Here is a 22,787-nt window from a genome sequence, read left to right on the forward strand (position 1 = left end):
ACGGTGAGACGGGTCTTTGGGTGGCTCCGGGTGAGCCAGGATTGAGGTGGTGTTTTGGTGCTGAAGCCACAAGGCTAAGTGGCTCCAGGCCGATATCGCCAATAACATTTTTTTATACTTTACTACAAACCTATTTCATTGTGTTCCAAATGCTCTGAAACGGGCTCTAAACCACTTTCTGGAAGAACCTTTTCGGATCCGGAAATTAGTCATTTACTCCGGTCGCGGTCCGCCAAACTCCCATCTTTGTTCTGAAGGTGCCACGTGGCGCTCGGTCACGGTTCGTAATTTGAGTCCGCGACCCCCACGAGAGAGTTTAGAATATTCTGGAGGGTAGAAGGGCGTTGTTCGGCCCGAGTTTAGACCGCTAAATCGCTCGGGTGGGGACTTCCAGCCGAGGACCGGTGATCGACGAAAAAGTGTCCGACAACGGTGCGCCTTTCTCGGACTCGGTCGGCTGGAAGTCCCGGTCCTCGGCCCGGTTCTCAAGAATTTTAGAGGACCTCCAACGGGGTCTCTGGGACCCCAAAGACGCTCATTCACGGTTGTTTCACCTCTTCAGCACCTTCCAGGGCTTAGAAACCATCCATCACCCTGTGTCAGGCAGTTTATAAGTTTCTTTTCTTCCTGAAAATTGGACATTTTAAAGTGTAGGTGAAAGCACAAAAACCATCACTAGCTCCAGAACAAGGACTGGAACAGATCAGCAGTGAGGAAGAAGAGGAGAGCGACCAAAGAACCAGAGTTTTAGCACCACCGCTGTAGACACAACATCTGCTCTGTCCCTTTAAAACCTTGTTTGGATATCTCAGACAACTTCTGCTGCAGGTTGACTTTCAGATCCGAGTGATGCTGTATGCTGTCCTAAATAATTGCTCTTTTTACTTGACAGAAATATTTTAAGTCTTCAGAACTTCTTCAATGAAATTTTCTGTGTGTATATAATCCTACCTCAATCAGAGTTTCCTCTGATCCAGCTGCAGCATTGAGAAGCAACTTCTAGAGTCTATTTTCTTAATGACCATTGTTTACTTGAATTAATCATGTAGTTATCATCGTACTAAACAAGAAGTCTCCCCGTCGGGGAATCGAACCTCGGTCTTCTGCGTGACAGGCAGAGATACTGTCCACTATACTAACGAGGACAGCTCTTTCGTTTTTCTTTGAAGAAGCTGACTGAAGGTCCTAACAGAAGGTCCTGAAACCACAGCATGAGTGAAAAGCAAAATGCGCCTGAGTATCTGACAGAGTGCTGTTCATGGTACCAGTAGCGTCTGGGTGTTTAGGGTACCAGGACCCTGGTCCTCCAGCTCCGCAGGCTGGCTCTTTCACTCCGGTGTCCGGTCGGAGGGGGTGCTTAAGAGCGGGTCCCCGGGGTCGGACGGTGAGACGGGTCTTTGGGTGGCTCCGGGTGAGCCAGGATTGAGGTGGTGTTTTGGTGCTGAAGCCACAAGGCTAAGTGGCTCCAGGCCGATATCGCCAATAACATTTTTTTATACTTTACTACAAACCTATTTCATTGTGTTCCAAATGCTCTGAAACGGGCTCTAAACCACTTTCTGGAAGAACCTTTTCGGATCCGGAAATTAGTCATTTACTCCGGTCGCGGTCTGCCAAACTCCCATCTTTGTTCTGAAGGTGCCACGTGGCGCTCGCTCACGGTTCGTAATTTGAGTCCGCGACCCCCACGAGAGAGTTTAGAATATTCTGGAGGGTAGAAGGGCGTTGTTCGGCCCGAGTTTAGACCGCAAAATCGCTCGGGTGGGGACTTCCAGCCGAGGACCGGTGATCGACGAAAAAGTGTCCGACAACGGTGCGCCTTTCTCGGACTCGGTCGGCTGGAAGTCCCGGTCCTCGGCCCGGTTCTCAAGAATTTTAGAGGACCTCCAACGGGGTCTCTGGGACCCCAAAGACGCTCATTCACGGTTGTTTCACCTCTTCAGCACCTTCCAGGGCTTAGAAACCACCCATCACCCTGTGTCAGGCAGTTTATAAGTTTCTTTTCTTCCTGAAAATTGGACATTTTAAAGTGTAGGTGAAAGCACAAAAACCATCACTAGCTCCAGAACAAGGACTGGAACAGATCAGCAGTGAGGAAGAAGAGGAGAGCGACCAAAGAACCAGAGTTTTAGCACCACCGCTGTAGACACAACATCTGCTCTGTCCCTTTAAAACCTTGTTTGGATATCTCAGACAACTTCTGCTGCAGGTTGACTTTCAGATCCGAGTGATGCTGTATGCTGTCCTAAATAATTGCTCTTTTTACTTGACAGAAATATTTTAAGTCTTCAGAACTTCTTCAATGACATTTTCTGTGTGTATATAATCCTACCTCAATCGGAGTTTCCTCTGATCCAGCTGCAGCATTGAGAAGCAACTTCTAGAGTCTATTTTCTTAATGACCATTGTTTACTTGAATTAATCATGTAGTTATCATCGTACTAAACAAGAAGTCTCCCCGTCGGGGAATCGAACCCCGGTCTTCTGCGTGACAGGCAGAGATACTGTCCACTATACTAACGAGGACAGCTCTTTCGTTTTTCTTTGAAGAAGCTGACTGAAGGTCCTAACAGAAGGTCCTGAAACCACAGCATGAGTGAAAAGCAAAATGCGCCTGAGTATCTGACAGAGTGCTGTTCATGGTACCAGTAGCGTCTGGGTGTTTAGGGTACCAGGACCCTGGTCCTCCAGCTCCGCAGGCTGGCTCTTTCACTCCGGTGTCCGGTCGGAGGGGGTGCTTAAGAGCGGGTCCCCGGGGTCGGACGGTGAGACGGGTCTTTGGGTGGCTCCGGGTGAGCCAGGATTGAGGTGGTGTTTTGGTGCTGAAGCCACAAGGCTAAGTGGCTCCAGGCCGATATCGCCAATAACATTTTTTTATACTTTACTACAAACCTATTTCATTGTGTTCCAAATGCTCTGAAACGGGCTCTAAACCACTTTCTGGAAGAACCTTTTCGGATCCGGAAATTAGTCATTTACTCCGGTCGCGGTCCGCCAAACTCCCATCTTTGTTCTGAAGGTGCCACGTGGCGCTCGCTCACGGTTCGTAATTTGAGTCCGCGACCCCCACGAGAGAGTTTAGAATATTCTGGAGGGTAGAAGGGCGTTGTTCGGCCCGAGTTTAGACCGCTAAATCGCTCGGGTGGGGACTTCCAGCCGAGGACCGGTGATCGACGAAAAAGTGTACGACAACGGTGCGCCTTTCTCGGACTCGGTCGGCTGGAAGTCGCGGTCCTCGGCCCGGTTCTCAAGAATTTTAGAGGACCTCCAACGGGGTCTCTGGGACCCCAAAGACGCTCATTCACGGTTGTTTCACCTCTTCAGCACCTTCCAGGGCTTAGAAACCATCCATCACCCTGTGTCAGGCAGTTTATAAGTTTCTTTTCTTCCTGAAAATTGGACATTTTAAAGTGTAGGTGAAAGCACAAAAACCATCACTAGCTCCAGAACAAGGACTGGAACAGATCAGCAGTGAGGAAGAAGAGGAGAGCGACCAAAGAACCAGAGTTTTAGCACCACCGCTGTAGACACAACATCTGCTCTGTCCCTTTAAAACCTTGTTTGGATATCTCAGACAACTTCTGCTGCAGGTTGACTTTCAGATCCGAGTGATGCTGTATGCTGTCCTAAATAATTGCTCTTTTTACTTGACAGAAATATTTTAAGTCTTCAGAACTTCTTCAATGAAATTTTCTGTGTGTATATAATCCTACCTCAATCGGAGTTTCCTCTGATCCAGCTGCAGCATTGAGAAGCAACTTCTAGAGTCTATTTTCTTAATGACCATTGTTTACTTGAATTAATCATGTAGTTATCATCGTACTAAACAAGAAGTCTCCCCGTCGGGGAATCGAACCCCGGTCTTCTGCGTGACAGGCAGAGATACTGTCCACTATACTAACGAGGACAGCTCTTTCGTTTTTCTTTGAAGAAGCTGACTGAAGGTCCTAACAGAAGGTCCTGAAACCACAGCATGAGTGAAAAGCAAAATGCGCCTGAGTATCTGACAGAGTGCTGTTCATGGTACCAGTAGCGTCTGGGTGTTTAGGGTACCAGGACCCTGGTCCTCCAGCTCCGCAGGCTGGCTCTTTCACTCCGGTGTCCGGTCGGAGGGGGTGCTTAAGAGCGGGTCCCCGGGGTCGGACGGTGAGACGGGTCTTTGGGTGGCTCCGGGTGAGCCAGGATTGAGGTGGTGTTTTGGTGCTGAAGCCACAAGGCTAAGTGGCTCCAGGCCGATATCGCCAATAACATTTTTTTATACTTTACTACAAACCTATTTCATTGTGTTCCAAATGCTCTGAAACGGGCTCTAAACCACTTTCTGGAAGAACCTTTTCGGATCCGGAAATTAGTCATTTACTCCGGTCGCGGTCCGCCAAACTCCCATCTTTGTTCTGAAGGTGCCACGTGGCGCTCGCTCACGGTTCGTAATTTGAGTCCGCGACCCCCACGAGAGAGTTTAGAATATTCTGGAGGGTAGAAGGGCGTTGTTCGGCCCGAGTTTAGACCGCTAAATCGCTCGGGTGGGGACTTCCAGCCGAGGACCGGTGATCGACGAAAAAGTGTCCGACAACGGTGCGCCTTTCTCGGACTCGGTCGGCTGGAAGTCCCGGTCCTGGGCCCGGTTCTCAAGAATTTTAGAGGACATCCAACGGGGTCTCTGGGACCCCAAAGACGCTCATTCACGGTTGTTTCACCTCTTCAGCACCTTCCAGGGCTTAGAAACCATCCATCACCCTGTGTCAGGCAGTTTATAAGTTTCTTTTCTTCCTGAAAATTGGACATTTTAAAGTGTAGGTGAAAGCACAAAAACCATCACTAGCTCCAGAACAAGGACTGGAACAGATCAGCAGTGAGGAAGAAGAGGAGAGCGACCAAAGAACCAGAGTTTTAGCACCACCGCTGTAGACACAACATCTGCTCTGTCCCTCTAAAACCTTGTTTGGATATCTCAGACAACTTCTGCTGCAGGTTGACTTTCAGATCCGAGTGATGCTGTATGCTGTCCTAAATAATTGCTCTTTTTACTTGACAGAAATATTTTAAGTCTTCAGAACTTCTTCAATGAAATTTTCTGTGTGTATATAATCCTACCTCAATCGGAGTTTCCTCTGATCCAGCTGCAGCATTGAGAAGCAACTTCTAGAGTCTATTTTCTTAATGACCATTGTTTACTTGAATTAATCATGTAGTTATCATCGTACTAAACAAGAAGTCTCCCCGTCGGGGAATCGAACCCCGGTCTTCTGCGTGACAGGCAGAGATACTGTCCACTATACTAACGAGGACAGCTCTTTCGTTTTTCTTTGAAGAAGCTGACTGAAGGTCCTAACAGAAGGTCCTGAAACCACAGCATGAGTGAAAAGCAAAATGCGCCTGAGTATCTGACAGAGTGCTGTTCATGGTACCAGTAGCGTCTGGGTGTTTAGGGTACCAGGACCCTGGTCCTCCAGCTCCGCAGGCTGGCTCTTTCACTCCGGTGTCCGGTCGGAGGGGGTGCTTAAGAGCGGGTCCCCGGGGTCGGACGGTGAGACGGGTCTTTGGGTGGCTCCGGGTGAGCCAGGATTGAGGTGGTGTTTTGGTGCTGAAGCCACAAGGCTAAGTGGCTCCAGGCCGATATCGCCAATAACATTTTTTTATACTTTACTACAAACCTATTTCATTGTGTTCCAAATGCTCTGAAACGGGCTCTAAACCACTTTCTGGAAGAACCTTTTCGGATCCGGAAATTAGTCATTTACTCCGGTCGCGGTCTGCCAAACTCCCATCTTTGTTCTGAAGGTGCCACGTGGCGCTCGCTCACGGTTCGTAATTTGAGTCTGCGACCCCCACGAGAGAGTTTAGAATATTCTGGAGGGTAGAAGGGCGTTGTTCGGCCCGAGTTTAGACCGCTAAATCGCTCGGGTGGGGACTTCCAGCCGAGGACCGGTGATCGACGAAAAAGTGTCCGACAACGGTGCGCCTTTCTCGTACTCGGTCGGCTGGAAGTCCCGGTCCTCGGCCCGGTTCTCAAGAATTTTAGAGGACCTCCAACGGGGTCTCTGGGACCCCAAAGACGCTCATTCACGGTTGTTTCACCTCTTCAGCACCTTCCAGGGCTTAGAAACCACCCATCACCCTGTGTCAGGCAGTTTATAAGTTTCTTTTCTTCCTGAAAATTGGACATTTTAAAGTGTAGGTGAAAGCACAAAAACCATCACTAGCTCCAGAACAAGGACTGGAACAGATCAGCAGTGAGGAAGAAGAGGAGAGCGACCAAAGAACCAGAGTTTTAGCACCACCGCTGTAGACACAACATCTGATCTGTCCCTTTAAAACCTTGTTTGGATATCTCAGACAACTTCTGCTGCAGGTTGACTTTCAGATCCGAGTGATGCTGTATGCTGTCCTAAATAATTGCTCTTTTTACTTGACAGAAATATTTTAAGTCTTCAGAACTTCTTCAATGAAATTTTCTGTGTGTATATAATCCTACCTCAATCGGAGTTTCCTCTGATCCAGCTGCAGCATTGAGAAGCAACTTCTAGAGTCTATTTTCTTAATGACCATTGTTTACTTGAATTAATCATGTAGTTATCATCGTACTAAACAAGAAGTCTCCCCGTCGGGGAATCGAACCCCGGTCTTCTGCGTGACAGGCAGAGATACTGTCCACTATACTAACGAGGACAGCTCTTTCGTTTTTCTTTGAAGAAGCTGACTGAAGGTCCTAACAGAAGGTCCTGAAACCACAGCATGAGTGAAAAGCAAAATGCGCCTGAGTATCTGACAGAGTGCTGTTCATGGTACCAGTAGCGTCTGGGTGTTTAGGGTACCAGGACCCTGGTCCTCCAGCTCCGCAGGCTGGCTCTTTCACTCCGGTGTCCGGTCGGAGGGGGTGCTTAAGAGCGGGTCCCCGGGGTCGGACGGTGAGACGGGTCTTTGGGTGGCTCCGGGTGAGCCAGGATTGAGGTGGTGTTTTGGTGCTGAAGCCACAAGGCTAAGTGGCTCCAGGCCGATATCGCCAATAACATTTTTTTATACTTTACTACAAACCTATTTCATTGTGTTCCAAATGCTCTGAAACGGGCTCTAAACCACTTTCTGGAAGAACCTTTTCGGATCCGGAAATTAGTCATTTACTCCGGTCGCGGTCTGCCAAACTCCCATCTTTGTTCTGAAGGTGCCACGTGGCGCTCGCTCACGGTTCGTAATTTGAGTCCGCGACCCCCACGAGAGAGTTTAGAATATTCTGGAGGGTAGAAGGGCGTTGTTCGGCCCGAGTTTAGACCGCTAAATCGCTCGGGTGGGGACTTCCAGCCGAGGACCGGTGATCGACGAAAAAGTGTCCGACAACGGTGCGCCTTTCTCGGACTCGGTCGGCTGGAAGTCCCGGTCCTCGGCCCGGTTCTCAAGAATTTTAGAGGACCTCCAACGGGGTCTCTGGGACCCCAAAGACGCTCATTCACGGTTGTTTCACCTCTTCAGCACCTTCCAGGGCTTAGAAACCACCCATCACCCTGTGTCAGGCAGTTTATAAGTTTCTTTTCTTCCTGAAAATTGGACATTTTAAAGTGTAGGTGAAAGCACAAAAACCATCACTAGCTCCAGAACAAGGACTGGAACAGATCAGCAGTGAGGAAGAAGAGGAGAGCGACCAAAGAACCAGAGTTTTAGCACCACCGCTGTAGACACAACATCTGCTCTGTCCCTTTAAAACCTTGTTTGGATATCTCAGACAACTTCTGCTGCAGGTTGACTTTCAGATCCGAGTGATGCTGTATGCTGTCCTAAATAATTGCTCTTTTTACTTGACAGAAATATTTTAAGTCTTCAGAACTTCTTCAATGAAATTTTCTGTGTGTATATAATCCTACCTCAATCGGAGTTTCCTCTGATCCAGCTGCAGCATTGAGAAGCAACTTCTAGAGTCTATTTTCTTAATGACCATTGTTTACTTGAATTAATCATGTAGTTATCATCGTACTAAACAAGAAGTCTCCCCGTCGGGGAATCGAACCCCGGTCTTCTGCGTGACAGGCAGAGATACTGTCCACTATACTAACGAGGACAGCTCTTTCGTTTTTCTTTGAAGAAGCTGACTGAAGGTCCTAACAGAAGGTCCTGAAACCACAGCATGAGTGAAAAGCAAAATGCGCCTGAGTATCTGACAGAGTGCTGTTCATGGTACCAGTAGCGTCTGGGTGTTTAGGGTACCAGGACCCTGGTCCTCCAGCTCCGCAGGCTGGCTCTTTCACTCCGGTGTCCGGTCGGAGGGGGTGCTTAAGAGCGGGTCCCCGGGGTCGGACGGTGAGACGGGTCTTTGGGTGGCTCCGGGTGAGCCAGGATTGAGGTGGTGTTTTGGTGCTGAAGCCACAAGGCTAAGTGGCTCCAGGCCGATATCGCCAATAACATTTTTTTATACTTTACTACAAACCTATTTCATTGTGTTCCAAATGCTCTGAAACGGGCTCTAAACCACTTTCTGGAAGAACCTTTTCGGATCCGGAAATTAGTCATTTACTCCGGTCGCGGTCCGCCAAACTCCCATCTTTGTTCTGAAGGTGCCACGTGGCGCTCGGTCACGGTTCGTAATTTGAGTGCGCGACCCCCACGAGAGAGTTTAGAATATTCTGGAGGGTAGAAGGGCGTTGTTCGGCCCGAGTTTAGACCGCTAAATCGCTCGGGTGGGGACTTCCAGCCGAGGACCGGTGATCGACGAAAAAGTGTCCGACAACGGTGCGCCTTTCTCGGACTCGGTCGGCTGGAAGTCCCGGTCCTCGGCCCGGTTCTCAAGAATTTTAGAGGACCTCCAACGGGGTCTCTGGGACCCCAAAGACGCTCATTCACGGTTGTTTCACCTCTTCAGCACCTTCCAGGGCTTAGAAACCATCCATCACCCTGTGTCAGGCAGTTTATAAGTTTCTTTTCTTCCTGAAAATTGGACATTTTAAAGTGTAGGTGAAAGCACAAAAACCATCACTAGCTCCAGAACAAGGACTGGAACAGATCAGCAGTGAGGAAGAAGAGAAGAGCGACCAAAGAACCAGTGTTTTAGCACCACCGCTGTAGACACAACATCTGCTCTGTCCCTTTAAAACCTTGTTTGGATATCTCAGACAACTTCTGCTGCAGGTTGACTTTCAGATCCGAGTGATGCTGTATGCTGTCCTAAATAATTGCTCTTTTTACTTGACAGAAATATTTTAAGTCTTCAGAACTTCTTCAATGAAATTTTCTGTGTGTATATAATCCTACCTCAATCGGAGTTTCCTCTGATCCAGCTGCAGCATTGAGAAGCAACTTCTAGAGTCTATTTTCTTAATGACCATTGTTTACTTGAATTAATCATGTAGTTATCATCGTACTAAACAAGAAGTCTCCCCGTCGGGGAATCGAACCCCGGTCTTCTGCGTGACAGGCAGAGATACTGTCCACTATACTAACGAGGACAGCTCTTTCGTTTTTCTTTGAAGAAGCTGACTGAAGGTCCTAACAGAAGGTCCTGAAACCACAGCATGAGTGAAAAGCAAAATGCGCCTGAGTATCTGACAGAGTGCTGTTCATGGTACCAGTAGCGTCTGGGTGTTTAGGGTACCAGGACCCTGGTCCTCCAGCTCCGCAGGCTGGCTCTTTCACTCCGGTGTCCGGTCGGAGGGGGTGCTTAAGAGCGGGTCCCCGGGGTCGGACGGTGAGACGGGTCTTTGGGTGGCTCCGGGTGAGCCAGGATTGAGGTGGTGTTTTGGTGCTGAAGCCACAAGGCTAAGTGGCTCCAGGCCGATATCGCCAATAACATTTTTTTATACTTTACTACAAACCTATTTCATTGTGTTCCAAATGCTCTGAAACGGGCTCTAAACCACTTTCTGGAAGAACCTTTTCGGATCCGGAAATTAGTCATTTACTCCGGTCGCGGTCCGCCAAACTCCCATCTTTGTTCTGAAGGTGCCACGTGGCGCTCGCTCACGGTTCGTAATTTGAGTCCGCGACCCCCACGAGAGAGTTTAGAATATTCTGGAGGGTAGAAGGGCGTTGTTCGGCCCGAGTTTAGACCGCTAAATCGCTCGGGTGGGGACTTCCAGCCGAGGACCGGTGATCGACGAAAAAGTGTCCGACAACGGTGCGCCTTTCTCGGACTCGGTCGGCTGGAAGTCCCGGTCCTCGGCCCGGTTCTCAAGAATTTTAGAGGACCTCCAACGGGGTCTCTGGGACCCCAAAGACGCTCATTCACGGTTGTTTCACCTCTTCAGCACCTTCCAGGGCTTAGAAACCACCCATCACCCTGTGTCAGGCAGTTTATAAGTTTCTTTTCTTCCTGAAAATTGGACATTTTAAAGTGTAGGTGAAAGCACAAAAACCATCACTAGCTCCAGAACAAGGACTGGAACAGATCAGCAGTGAGGAAGAAGAGGAGAGCGACCAAAGAACCAGAGTTTTAGCACCACCGCTGTAGACACAACATCTGCTCTGTCCCTTTAAAACCTTGTTTGGATATCTCAGACAACTTCTGCTGCAGGTTGACTTTCAGATCCGAGTGATGCTGTATGCTGTCCTAAATAATTGCTCTTTTTACTTGACAGAAATATTTTAAGTCTTCAGAACTTCTTCAATGAAATTTTCTGTGTGTATATAATCCTACCTCAATCGGAGTTTCCTCTGATCCAGCTGCAGCATTGAGAAGCAACTTCTAGAGTCTATTTTCTTAATGACCATTGTTTACTTGAATTAATCATGTAGTTATCATCGTACTAAACAAGAAGTCTCCCCGTCGGGGAATCGAACCCCGGTCTTCTGCGTGACAGGCAGAGATACTGTCCACTATACTAACGAGGACAGCTCTTTCGTTTTTCTTTGAAGAAGCTGACTGAAGGTCCTAACAGAAGGTCCTGAAACCACAGCATGAGTGAAAAGCAAAATGCGCCTGAGTATCTGACAGAGTGCTGTTCATGGTACCAGTAGCGTCTGGGTGTTTAGGGTACCAGGACCCTGGTCCTCCAGCTCCGCAGGCTGGCTCTTTCACTCCGGTGTCCGGTCGGAGGGGGTGCTTAAGAGCGGGTCCCCGGGGTCGGACGGTGAGACGGGTCTTTGGGTGGCTCCGGGTGAGCCAGGATTGAGGTGGTGTTTTGGTGCTGAAGCCACAAGGCTAAGTGGCTCCAGGCCGATATCGCCAATAACATTTTTTTATACTTTACTACAAACCTATTTCATTGTGTTCCAAATGCTCTGAAACGGGCTCTAAACCACTTTCTGGAAGAACCTTTTCGGATCCGGAAATTAGTCATTTACTCCGGTCGCGGTCTGCCAAACTCCCATCTTTGTTCTGAAGGTGCCACGTGGCGCTCGCTCACGGTTCGTAATTTGAGTCCGCGACCCCCACGAGAGAGTTTAGAATATTCTGGAGGGTAGAAGGGCGTTGTTCGGCCCGAGTTTAGACCGCTAAATCGCTCGGGTGGGGACTTCCAGCCGAGGACCGGTGATCGACGAAAAAGTGTCCGACAACGGTGCGCCTTTCTCGGACTCGGTCGGCTGGAAGTCCCGGTCCTCGGCCCGGTTCTCAAGAATTTTAGAGGACCTCCAACGGGGTCTCTGGGACCCCAAAGACGCTCATTCACGGTTGTTTCACCTCTTCAGCACCTTCCAGGGCTTAGAAACCACCCATCACCCTGTGTCAGGCAGTTTATAAGTTTCTTTTCTTCCTGAAAATTGGACATTTTAAAGTGTAGGTGAAAGCACAAAAACCATCACTAGCTCCAGAACAAGGACTGGAACAGATCAGCAGTGAGGAAGAAGAGGAGAGCGACCAAAGAACCAGAGTTTTAGCACCACCGCTGTAGACACAACATCTGCTCTGTCCCTTTAAAACCTTGTTTGGATATCTCAGACAACTTCTGCTGCAGGTTGACTTTCAGATCCGAGTGATGCTGTATGCTGTCCTAAATAATTGCTCTTTTTACTTGACAGAAATATTTTAAGTCTTCAGAACTTCTTCAATGAAATTTTCTGTGTGTATATAATCCTACCTCAATCGGAGTTTCCTCTGATCCAGCTGCAGCATTGAGAAGCAACTTCTAGAGTCTATTTTCTTAATGACCATTGTTTACTTGAATTAATCATGTAGTTATCATCGTACTAAACAAGAAGTCTCCCCGTCTGGGAATCGAACCCCGGTCTTCTGCGTGACAGGCAGAGATACTGTCCACTATACTAACAAGGACAGCTCTTTCGTTTTTCTTTGAAGAAGCTGACTGAGGGTCCTAACAGAAGGTCCTTAAACCACAGCATGAGTGAAAAGCAAAATGCGCCTGAGTATCTGACAGAGTGCTGTTCATGGTACCAGTAGCGTCTGGGTGTTTAGGGTACCAGGACCCTGGTCCTCCAGCTCCGCAGGCTGGCTCTTTCACTCCGGTGTCCGGTCGGAGGGGGTGCTTAAGAGCGGGTCCCCGGGGTCGGACGGTGAGACGGGTCTTTGGGTGGCTCCGGGTGAGCCAGGATTGAGGTGGTGTTTTGGTGCTGAAGCCACAAGGCTAAGTGGCTCCAGGCCGATATCGCCAAAAACATTTTTTTATACTTTACTACAAACCTATTTCATTGTGTTCCAAATGCTCTGAAACGGGCTCTAAACCACTTTCTGGAAGAACCTTTTCGGATCCGGAAATTAGTCATTTACTCCGGTCGCGGTCCGACAAACTCCCATCTTTGTTCTGAAGGTGCCACGTGGCGCTCGGTCACGGTTCGTAATTTGAGTGCGCGACCCCCACGAGAGAGTTTAGAATATTCTGGAGGGTAGAAGGGCGTTGTTCGGCCCGAGTTTAGACCGCTAAATCGCTCGGGTGGGGACTTCCAGCCGAGGACCGGTGATCGACGAAAAGGTGTCCGACAACGGTGCGCCTTTCTCGGACTCGGTCGGCTGGAAGTCCCGGTCCTCGGCCCGGTTCTCAAGAATTTTAGAGGACCTCCAACGGGGTCTCTGGGACCCCAAAGACGCTCATTCACGGTTGTTTCACCTCTTCAGCACCTTCCAGGGCTTAGAAACCACCCATCACCCTGTGTCAGGCAGTTTATAAGTTTCTTTTCTTCCTGAAAATTGGACATTTTAAAGTGTAGGTGAAAGCACAAAAACCATCACTAGCTCCAGAACAAGGACTGGAACAGATCAGCAGTGAGGAAGAAGAGGAGAGCGACCAAAGAACCAGAGTTTTAGCACCACCGCTGTAGACACAACATCTGCTCTGTCCCTCTAAAACCTTGTTTGGATATCTCAGACAACTTCTGCTGCAGGTTGACTTTCAGATCCGAGTGATGCTGTATGCTGTCCTAAATAATTGCTCTTTTTACTTGACAGAAATATTTTAAGTCTTCAGAACTTCTTCAATGAAATTTTCTGTGTGTATATAATCCTACCTCAATCGGAGTTTCCTCTGATCCAGCTGCAGCATTGAGAAGCAACTTCTAGAGTCTATTTTCTTAATGACCATTGTTTACTTGAATTAATCATGTAGTTATCATCGTACTAAACAAGAAGTCTCCCCGTCGGGGAATCGAACCCCGGTCTTCTGCGTGACAGGCAGAGATACTGTCCACTATACTAACGAGGACAGCTCTTTCGTTTTTCTTTGAAGAAGCTGACTGAAGGTCCTAACAGAAGGTCCTGAAACCACAGCATGAGTGAAAAGCAAAATGCGCCTGAGTATCTGACAGAGTGCTGTTCATGGTACCAGTAGCGTCTGGGTGTTTAGGGTACCAGGACCCTGGTCCTCCAGCTCCGCAGGCTGGCTCTTTCACTCCGGTGTCCGGTCGGAGGGGGTGCTTAAGAGCGGGTCCCCGGGGTCGGACGGTGAGACGGGTCTTTGGGTGGCTCCGGGTGAGCCAGGATTGAGGTGGTGTTTTGGTGCTGAAGCCACAAGGCTAAGTGGCTCCAGGCCGATATCGCCAATAACATTTTTTTATACTTTACTACAAACCTATTTCATTGTGTTCCAAATGCTCTGAAACGGGCTCTAAACCACTTTCTGGAAGAACCTTTTCGGATCCGGAAATTAGTCATTTACTCCGGTCGCGGTCTGCCAAACTCCCATCTTTGTTCTGAAGGTGCCACGTGGCGCTCGCTCACGGTTCGTAATTTGAGTCTGCGACCCCCACGAGAGAGTTTAGAATATTCTGGAGGGTAGAAGGGCGTTGTTCGGCCCGAGTTTAGACCGCTAAATCGCTCGGGTGGGGACTTCCAGCCGAGGACCGGTGATCGACGAAAAAGTGTCCGACAACGGTGCGCCTTTCTCGTACTCGGTCGGCTGGAAGTCCCGGTCCTCGGCCCGGTTCTCAAGAATTTTAGAGGACCTCCAACGGGGTCTCTGGGACCCCAAAGACGCTCATTCACGGTTGTTTCACCTCTTCAGCACCTTCCAGGGCTTAGAAACCACCCATCACCCTGTGTCAGGCAGTTTATAAGTTTCTTTTCTTCCTGAAAATTGGACATTTTAAAGTGTAGGTGAAAGCACAAAAACCATCACTAGCTCCAGAACAAGGACTGGAACAGATCAGCAGTGAGGAAGAAGAGGAGAGCGACCAAAGAACCAGAGTTTTAGCACCACCGCTGTAGACACAACATCTGATCTGTCCCTTTAAAACCTTGTTTGGATATCTCAGACAACTTCTGCTGCAGGTTGACTTTCAGATCCGAGTGATGCTGTATGCTGTCCTAAATAATTGCTCTTTTTACTTGACAGAAATATTTTAAGTCTTCAGAACTTCTTCAATGAAATTTTCTGTGTGTATATAATCCTACCTCAATCGGAGTTTCCTCTGATCCAGCTGCAGCATTGAGAAGCAACTTCTAGAGTCTATTTTCTTAATGACCATTGTTTACTTGAATTAATCATGTAGTTATCATCGTACTAAACAAGAAGTCTCCCCGTCGGGGAATCGAACCCCGGTCTTCTGCGTGACAGGCAGAGATACTGTCCACTATACTAACGAGGACAGCTCTTTCGTTTTTCTTTGAAGAAGCTGACTGAAGGTCCTAACAGAAGGTCCTGAAACCACAGCATGAGTGAAAAGCAAAATGCGCCTGAGTATCTGACAGAGTGCTGTTCATGGTACCAGTAGCGTCTGGGTGTTTAGGGTACCAGGACCCTGGTCCTCCAGCTCCGCAGGCTGGCTCTTTCACTCCGGTGTCCGGTCGGAGGGGGTGCTTAAGAGCGGGTCCCCGGGGTCGGACGGTGAGACGGGTCTTTGGGTGGCTCCGGGTGAGCCAGGATTGAGGTGGTGTTTTGGTGCTGAAGCCACAAGGCTAAGTGGCTCCAGGCCGATATCGCCAATAACATTTTTTTATACTTTACTACAAACCTATTTCATTGTGTTCCAAATGCTCTGAAACGGGCTCTAAACCACTTTCTGGAAGAACCTTTTCGGATCCGGAAATTAGTCATTTACTCCGGTCGCGGTCTGCCAAACTCCCATCTTTGTTCTGAAGGTGCCACGTGGCGCTCGCTCACGGTTCGTAATTTGAGTCCGCGACCCCCACGAGAGAGTTTAGAATATTCTGGAGGGTAGAAGGGCGTTGTTCGGCCCGAGTTTAGACCGCTAAATCGCTCGGGTGGGGACTTCCAGCCGAGGACCGGTGATCGACGAAAAAGTGTCCGACAACGGTGCGCCTTTCTCGGACTCGGTCGGCTGGAAGTCCCGGTCCTCGGCCCGGTTCTCAAGAATTTTAGAGGACCTCCAACGGGGTCTCTGGGACCCCAAAGACGCTCATTCACGGTTGTTTCACCTCTTCAGCACCTTCCAGGGCTTAGAAACCACCCATCACCCTGTGTCAGGCAGTTTATAAGTTTCTTTTCTTCCTGAAAATTGGACATTTTAAAGTGTAGGTGAAAGCACAAAAACCATCACTAGCTCCAGAACAAGGACTGGAACAGATCAGCAGTGAGGAAGAAGAGGAGAGCGACCAAAGAACCAGAGTTTTAGCACCACCGCTGTAGACACAACATCTGCTCTGTCCCTTTAAAACCTTGTTTGGATATCTCAGACAACTTCTGCTGCAGGTTGACTTTCAGATCCGAGTGATGCTGTATGCTGTCCTAAATAATTGCTCTTTTTACTTGACAGAAATATTTTAAGTCTTCAGAACTTCTTCAATGAAATTTTCTGTGTGTATATAATCCTACCTCAATCGGAGTTTCCTCTGATCCAGCTGCAGCATTGAGAAGCAACTTCTAGAGTCTATTTTCTTAATGACCATTGTTTACTTGAATTAATCATGTAGTTATCATCGTACTAAACAAGAAGTCTCCCCGTCGGGGAATCGAACCCCGGTCTTCTGCGTGACAGGCAGAGATACTGTCCACTATACTAACGAGGACAGCTCTTTCGTTTTTCTTTGAAGAAGCTGACTGAAGGTCCTAACAGAAGGTCCTGAAACCACAGCATGAGTGAAAAGCAAAATGCGCCTGAGTATCTGACAGAGTGCTGTTCATGGTACCAGTAGCGTCTGGGTGTTTAGGGTACCAGGACCCTGGTCCTCTAGCTCCGCAGGCTGGCTCTTTCACTCCGGTGTCCGGTCGGAGGGGGTGCTTAAGAGCGGGTCCCCGGGGTCGGACGGTGAGACGGGTCTTTGGGTGGCTCCGGGTGAGCCAGGATTGAGGTGGTGTTTTGGTGCTGAAGCCACAAGGCTAAGTGGCTCCAGGCCGATATCGCCAATAACATTTTTTTATACTTTACTACAAACCTATTTCATTGTGTTCCAAATGCTCTGAAACGGGCTCTAAACCACTTTCTGGAAGAACCTTTTCGGATCCGGAAATTAGTCATTTACTCCGGTCGCGGTCCGCCAAACTCCCATCTTTGTTCTGAAGGTGCCACGTGGCGCTCGGTCACGGTTCGTAATTTGAGTGCGCGACCCCCACGAGAGAGTTTAGAATATTCTGGAGGGTAGAAGGGCGTTATTCGGCCCGAGTTTAGACCGCTAAATCGCTCGGGTGGGGACTTCCAGCCGAGGACCGGTGATCGACGAAAAAGTGTCCGACAACGGTGCGCCTTTCTCGGACTCGGTCGGCTGGAAGTCCCGGTCCTCGGCCCGGTTCTCAAGAATTTTAGAGGACCTCCAACGGGGTCTCTGGGACCCCAAAGACGCTCATTCACGGTTGTTTCACCTCTTCAGCACCTTCCAGGGCTTAGAAACCATCCATCACCCTGTGTCAGGCAGTTTATAAGTTTCTTTTCTTCCTGAAAATTGGACATTTTAAAGTGTAGGTGAAAGCACAAAAACCATCACTAGCTCCAGAACAAGGACTGGAACAGATCAGCAGTGAGGAAGAAGAGGAGAGCGACCAAAGAACCAGTGTTTTAGCACCACCGCTGTAGACACAACATCTGCTCTGTCCCTTTAAAACCTTGTTTGGATATCTCAGACAACTTCTGCTGCAGGTTGACTTTCAGATCCGAGTGATGCTGTATGCTGTCCTAAATAATTGCTCTTTTTACTTGACAGAAATATTTTAAGTCTTCAGAACTTCTTCAATGAAATTTTCTGTGTGTATATAATCCTACCTCAATCGGAGTTTCCTCTGATCCAGCTGCAGCATTGAGAAGCAACTTCTAGAGTCTATTTTCTTAATGACCATTGTTTACTTGAATTAATCATGTAGTTATCATCGTACTAAACAAGAAGTCTCCCCGTCGGGGAATCGAACCCCGGTCTTCTGCGTGACAGGCAGAGATACTGTCCACTATACTAACGAGGACAGCTCTTTCGTTTTTCTTTGAAGAAGCTGACTGAAGGTCCTAACAGAAGGTCCTGAAACCACAGCATGAGTGAAAAGCAAAATGCGCCTGAGTATCTGACAGAGTGCTGTTCATGGTACCAGTAGCGTCTGGGTGTTTAGGGTACCAGGACCCTGGTCCTCCAGCTCCGCAGGCTGGCTCTTTCACTCCGGTGTCCGGTCGGAGGGGGTGCTTAAGAGCGGGTCCCCGGGGTCGGACGGTGAGACGGGTCTTTGGGTGGCTCCGGGTGAGCCAGGATTGAGGTGGTGTTTTGGTGCTGAAGCCACAAGGCTAAGTGGCTCCAGGCCGATATCGCCAATAACATTTTTTTATACTTTACTACAAACCTATTTCATTGTGTTCCAAATGCTCTGAAACGGGCTCTAAACCACTTTCTGGAAGAACCTTTTCGGATCCGGAAATTAGTCATTTACTCCGGTCGCGGTCCGCCAAACTCCCATCTTTGTTCTGAAGGTGCCACGTGGCGCTCGCTCACGGTTCGTAATTTGAGTCCGCGACCCCCACGAGAGAGTTTAGAATATTCTGGAGGGTAGAAGGGCGTTGTTCGGCCCGAGTTTAGACCGCTAAATCGCTCGGGTGGGGACTTCCAGCCGAGGACCGGTGATCGACGAAAAAGTGTCCGACAACGGTGCGCCTTTCTCGGACTCGGTCGGCTGGAAGTCCCGGTCCTCGGCCCGGTTCTCAAGAATTTTAGAGGACCTCCAACGGGGTCTCTGGGACCCCAAAGACGCTCATTCACGGTTGTTTCACCTCTTCAGCACCTTCCAGGGCTTAGAAACCACCCATCACCCTGTGTCAGGCAGTTTATAAGTTTCTTTTCTTCCTGAAAATTGGACATTTTAAAGTGTAGGTGAAAGCACAAAAACCATCACTAGCTCCAGAACAAGGACTGGAACAGATCAGCAGTGAGGAAGAAGAGGAGAGCGACCAAAGAACCAGAGTTTTAGCACCACCGCTGTAGACACAACATCTGCTCTGTCCCTTTAAAACCTTGTTTGGATATCTCAGACAACTTCTGCTGCAGGTTGACTTTCAGATCCGAGTGATGCTGTATGCTGTCCTAAATAATTGCTCTTTTTACTTGACAGAAATATTTTAAGTCTTCAGAACTTCTTCAATGAAATTTTCTGTGTGTATATAATCCTACCTCAATCGGAGTTTCCTCTGATCCAGCTGCAGCATTGAGAAGCAACTTCTAGAGTCTATTTTCTTAATGACCATTGTTTACTTGAATTAATCATGTAGTTATCATCGTACTAAACAAGAAGTCTCCCCGTCGGGGAATCGAACCCCGGTCTTCTGCGTGACAGGCAGAGATACTGTCCACTATACTAACGAGGACAGCTCTTTCGTTTTTCTTTGAAGAAGCTGACTGAAGGTCCTAACAGAAGGTCCTGAAACCACAGCATGAGTGAAAAGCAAAATGCGCCTGAGTATCTGACAGAGTGCTGTTCATGGTACCAGTAGCGTCTGGGTGTTTAGGGTACCAGGACCCTGGTCCTCCAGCTCCGCAGGCTGGCTCTTTCACTCCGGTGTCCGGTCGGAGGGGGTGCTTAAGAGCGGGTCCCCGGGGTCGGACGGTGAGACGGGTCTTTGGGTGGCTCCGGGTGAGTCAGGATTGAGGTGGTGTTTTGGTGCTGAAGCCACAAGGCTAAGTGGCTCCAGGCCGATATCGCCAATAACATTTTTTTATACTTTACTACAAACCTATTTCATTGTGTTCCAAATGCTCTGAAACGGGCTCTAAACCACTTTCTGGAAGAACCTTTTCGGATCCGGAAATTAGTCATTTACTCCGGTCGCGGTCTGCCAAACTCCCATCTTTGTTCTGAAGGTGCCACGTGGCGCTCGCTCACGGTTCGTAATTTGAGTCCGCGACCCCCACGAGAGAGTTTAGAATATTCTGGAGGGTAGAAGGGCGTTGTTCGGCCCGAGTTTAGACCGCTAAATCGCTCGGGTGGGGACTTCCAGCCGAGGACCGGTGATCGACGAAAAAGTGTCCGACAACGGTGCGCCTTTCTCGGACTCGGTCGGCTGGAAGTCCCGGTCCTCGGCCCGGTTCTCAAGAATTTTAGAGGACCTCCAACGGGGTCTCTGGGACCCCAAAGACGCTCATTCACGGTTGTTTCACCTCTTCAGCACCTTCCAGGGCTTAGAAACCACCCATCACCCTGTGTCAGGCAGTTTATAAGTTTCTTTTCTTCCTGAAAATTGGACATTTTAAAGTGTAGGTGAAAGCACAAAAACCATCACTAGCTCCAGAACAAGGACTGGAACAGATCAGCAGTGAGGAAGAAGAGGAGAGCGACCAAAGAACCAGAGTTTTAGCACCACCGCTGTAGACACAACATCTGCTCTGTCCCTTTAAAACCTTGTTTGGATATCTCAGACAACTTCTGCTGCAGGTTGACTTTCAGATCCGAGTGATGCTGTATGCTGTCCTAAATAATTGCTCTTTTTACTTGACAGAAATATTTTAAGTCTTCAGAACTTCTTCAATGAAATTTTCTGTGTGTATATAATCCTACCTCAATCGGAGTTTCCTCTGATCCAGCTGCAGCATTGAGAAGCAACTTCTAGAGTCTATTTTCTTAATGACCATTGTTTACTTGAATTAATCATGTAGTTATCATCGTACTAAACAAGAAGTCTCCCCGTCTGGGAATCGAACCCCGGTCTTCTGCGTGACAGGCAGAGATACTGTCCACTATACTAACAAGGACAGCTCTTTCGTTTTTCTTTGAAGAAGCTGACTGAGGGTCCTAACAGAAGGTCCTTAAACCACAGCATGAGTGAAAAGCAAAATGCGCCTGAGTATCTGACAGAGTGCTGTTCATGGTACCAGTAGCGTCTGGGTGTTTAGGGTACCAGGACCCTGGTCCTCCAGCTCCGCAGGCTGGCTCTTTCACTCCGGTGTCCGGTCGGAGGGGGTGCTTAAGAGCGGGTCCCCGGGGTCGGACGGTGAGACGGGTCTTTGGGTGGCTCCGGGTGAGCCAGGATTGAGGTGGTGTTTTGGTGCTGAAGCCACAAGGCTAAGTGGCTCCAGGCCGATATCGCCAATAACATTTTTTTATACTTTACTACAAACCTATTTCATTGTGTTCCAAATGCTCTGAAACGGGCTCTAAACCACTTTCTGGAAGAACCTTTTCGGATCCGGAAATTAGTCATTTACTCCGGTCGCGGTCCGCCAAACTCCCATCTTTGTTCTGAAGGTGCCACGTGGCGCTCGGTCACGGTTCGTAATTTGAGTGCGCGACCCCCACGAGAGAGTTTAGAATATTCTGGAGGGTAGAAGGGCGTTGTTCGGCCCGAGTTTAGACCGCTAAATCGCTCGGGTGGGGACTTCCAGCCGAGGACCGGTGATCGACGAAAAGGTGTCCGACAACGGTGCGCCTTTCTCGGACTCGGTCGGCTGGAAGTCCCGGTCCTCGGCCCGGTTCTCAAGAATTTTAGAGGACCTCCAACGGGGTCTCTGGGACCCCAAAGACGCTCATTCACGGTTGTTTCACCTCTTCAGCACCTTCCAGGGCTTAGAAACCACCCATCACCCTGTGTCAGGCAGTTTATAAGTTTCTTTTCTTCCTGAAAATTGGACATTTTAAAGTGTAGGTGAAAGCACAAAAACCATCACTAGCTCCAGAACAAGGACTGGAACAGATCAGCAGTGAGGAAGAAGAGGAGAGCGACCAAAGAACCAGAGTTTTAGCACCACCGCTGTAGACACAACATCTGCTCTGTCCCTTTAAAACCTTGTTTGGATATCTCAGACAACTTCTGCTGCAGGTTGACTTTCAGATCCGAGTGATGCTGTATGCTGTCCTAAATAATTGCTCTTTTTACTTGACAGAAATATTTTAAGTCTTCAGAACTTCTTCAATGAAATTTTCTGTGTGTATATAATCCTACCTCAATCGGAGTTTCCTCTGAGCCAGCTGCAGCATTGAGAAGCAACTTCTAGAGTCTATTTTCTTAATGACCATTGTTTACTTGAATTAATCATGTAGTTATCATCGTACTAAACAAGAAGTCTCCCCGTCGGGGAATCGAACCCCGGTCTTCTGCGTGACAGGCAGAGATACTGTCCACTATACTAACGAGGACAGCTCTTTCGTTTTTCTTTGAAGAAGCTGACTGAAGGTCCTAACAGAAGGTCCTGAAACCACAGCATGAGTGAAAAGCAAAATGCGCCTGAGTATCTGACAGAGTGCTGTTCATGGTACCAGTAGCGTCTGGGTGTTTAGGGTACCAGGACCCTGGTCCTCCAGCTCCGCAGGCTGGCTCTTTCACTCCGGTGTCCGGTCGGAGGGGGTGCTTAAGAGCGGGTCCCCGGGGTCGGACGGTGAGACGGGTCTTTGGGTGGCTCCGGGTGAGCCAGGATTGAGGTGGTGTTTTGGTGCTGAAGCCACAAGGCTAAGTGGCTCCAGGCCGATATCGCCAATAACATTTTTTTATACTTTACTACAAACCTATTTCATTGTGTTCCAAATGCTCTGAAACGGGCTCTAAACCACTTTCTGGAAGAACCTTTTCGGATCCGGAAATTAGTCATTTACTCCGGTCGCGGTCCGCCAAACTCCCATCTTTGTTCTGAAGGTGCCACGTGGCGCTCGGTCACGGTTCGTAATTTGAGTGCGCGACCCCCACGAGAGAGTTTAGAATATTCTGGAGGGTAGAAGGGCGTTGTTCGGCCCGAGTTTAGACCGCTAAATCGCTCGGGTGGGGACTTCCAGCCGAGGACCGGTGATCGACGAAAAAGTGTCCGACAACGGTGCGCCTTTCTCGGACTCGGTCGGCTGGAAGTCCCGGTCCTCGGCCCGGTTCTCAAGAATTTTAGAGGACCTCCAACGGGGTCTCTGGGACCCCAAAGACGCTCATTCACGGTTGTTTCACCTCTTCAGCACCTTCCAGGGCTTAGAAACCATCCATCACCCTGTGTCAGGCAGTTTATAAGTTTCTTTTCTTCCTGAAAATTGGACATTTTAAAGTGTAGGTGAAAGCACAAAAACCATCACTAGCTCCAGAACAAG

The 22,787-nt window shown here is 48.8% G+C and overlaps 13 non-coding genes across 13 annotated transcripts; all 13 read right to left on the reverse strand.

The window, feature by feature from the left end:
- Window positions 1-2,454: 2,454 nt before the first annotated feature.
- trnad-guc (transfer RNA aspartic acid (anticodon GUC)) lies at window positions 2,455-2,526 on the reverse strand. The gene has a single exon. It is a non-coding gene; the product is annotated as a tRNA-Asp (tRNA).
- A 1,309-nt stretch (window positions 2,527-3,835) lies between these two features.
- Window positions 3,836-3,907, reverse strand: trnad-guc (transfer RNA aspartic acid (anticodon GUC)). The gene has a single exon. It is a non-coding gene; the product is annotated as a tRNA-Asp (tRNA).
- A 1,309-nt stretch (window positions 3,908-5,216) lies between these two features.
- trnad-guc (transfer RNA aspartic acid (anticodon GUC)) lies at window positions 5,217-5,288 on the reverse strand. The gene has a single exon. It is a non-coding gene; the product is annotated as a tRNA-Asp (tRNA).
- A 1,309-nt stretch (window positions 5,289-6,597) lies between these two features.
- trnad-guc (transfer RNA aspartic acid (anticodon GUC)) lies at window positions 6,598-6,669 on the reverse strand. Its single transcript has one exon. It is a non-coding gene; the product is annotated as a tRNA-Asp (tRNA).
- A 1,309-nt stretch (window positions 6,670-7,978) lies between these two features.
- On the reverse strand, window positions 7,979-8,050 carry trnad-guc (transfer RNA aspartic acid (anticodon GUC)). Its single transcript has one exon. It is a non-coding gene; the product is annotated as a tRNA-Asp (tRNA).
- A 1,309-nt stretch (window positions 8,051-9,359) lies between these two features.
- trnad-guc (transfer RNA aspartic acid (anticodon GUC)) lies at window positions 9,360-9,431 on the reverse strand. Its single transcript has one exon. It is a non-coding gene; the product is annotated as a tRNA-Asp (tRNA).
- Window positions 9,432-10,740: 1,309 nt separating this feature from the next.
- Window positions 10,741-10,812, reverse strand: trnad-guc (transfer RNA aspartic acid (anticodon GUC)). Its single transcript has one exon. It is a non-coding gene; the product is annotated as a tRNA-Asp (tRNA).
- A 2,690-nt stretch (window positions 10,813-13,502) lies between these two features.
- On the reverse strand, window positions 13,503-13,574 carry trnad-guc (transfer RNA aspartic acid (anticodon GUC)). The gene has a single exon. It is a non-coding gene; the product is annotated as a tRNA-Asp (tRNA).
- A 1,309-nt stretch (window positions 13,575-14,883) lies between these two features.
- On the reverse strand, window positions 14,884-14,955 carry trnad-guc (transfer RNA aspartic acid (anticodon GUC)). Its single transcript has one exon. It is a non-coding gene; the product is annotated as a tRNA-Asp (tRNA).
- A 1,309-nt stretch (window positions 14,956-16,264) lies between these two features.
- Window positions 16,265-16,336, reverse strand: trnad-guc (transfer RNA aspartic acid (anticodon GUC)). The gene has a single exon. It is a non-coding gene; the product is annotated as a tRNA-Asp (tRNA).
- A 1,309-nt stretch (window positions 16,337-17,645) lies between these two features.
- On the reverse strand, window positions 17,646-17,717 carry trnad-guc (transfer RNA aspartic acid (anticodon GUC)). Its single transcript has one exon. It is a non-coding gene; the product is annotated as a tRNA-Asp (tRNA).
- Window positions 17,718-19,026: 1,309 nt separating this feature from the next.
- Window positions 19,027-19,098, reverse strand: trnad-guc (transfer RNA aspartic acid (anticodon GUC)). Its single transcript has one exon. It is a non-coding gene; the product is annotated as a tRNA-Asp (tRNA).
- Window positions 19,099-21,788: 2,690 nt separating this feature from the next.
- Window positions 21,789-21,860, reverse strand: trnad-guc (transfer RNA aspartic acid (anticodon GUC)). The gene has a single exon. It is a non-coding gene; the product is annotated as a tRNA-Asp (tRNA).
- Between the last annotated feature and the right edge of the window lie 927 nt (window positions 21,861-22,787).

This window comes from Cololabis saira, chromosome 13, assembly GCF_033807715.1.
Source record: "Cololabis saira isolate AMF1-May2022 chromosome 13, fColSai1.1, whole genome shotgun sequence".
In the NCBI taxonomy this organism is placed as follows: Eukaryota; Metazoa; Chordata; class Actinopteri; order Beloniformes; family Belonidae; genus Cololabis; species Cololabis saira.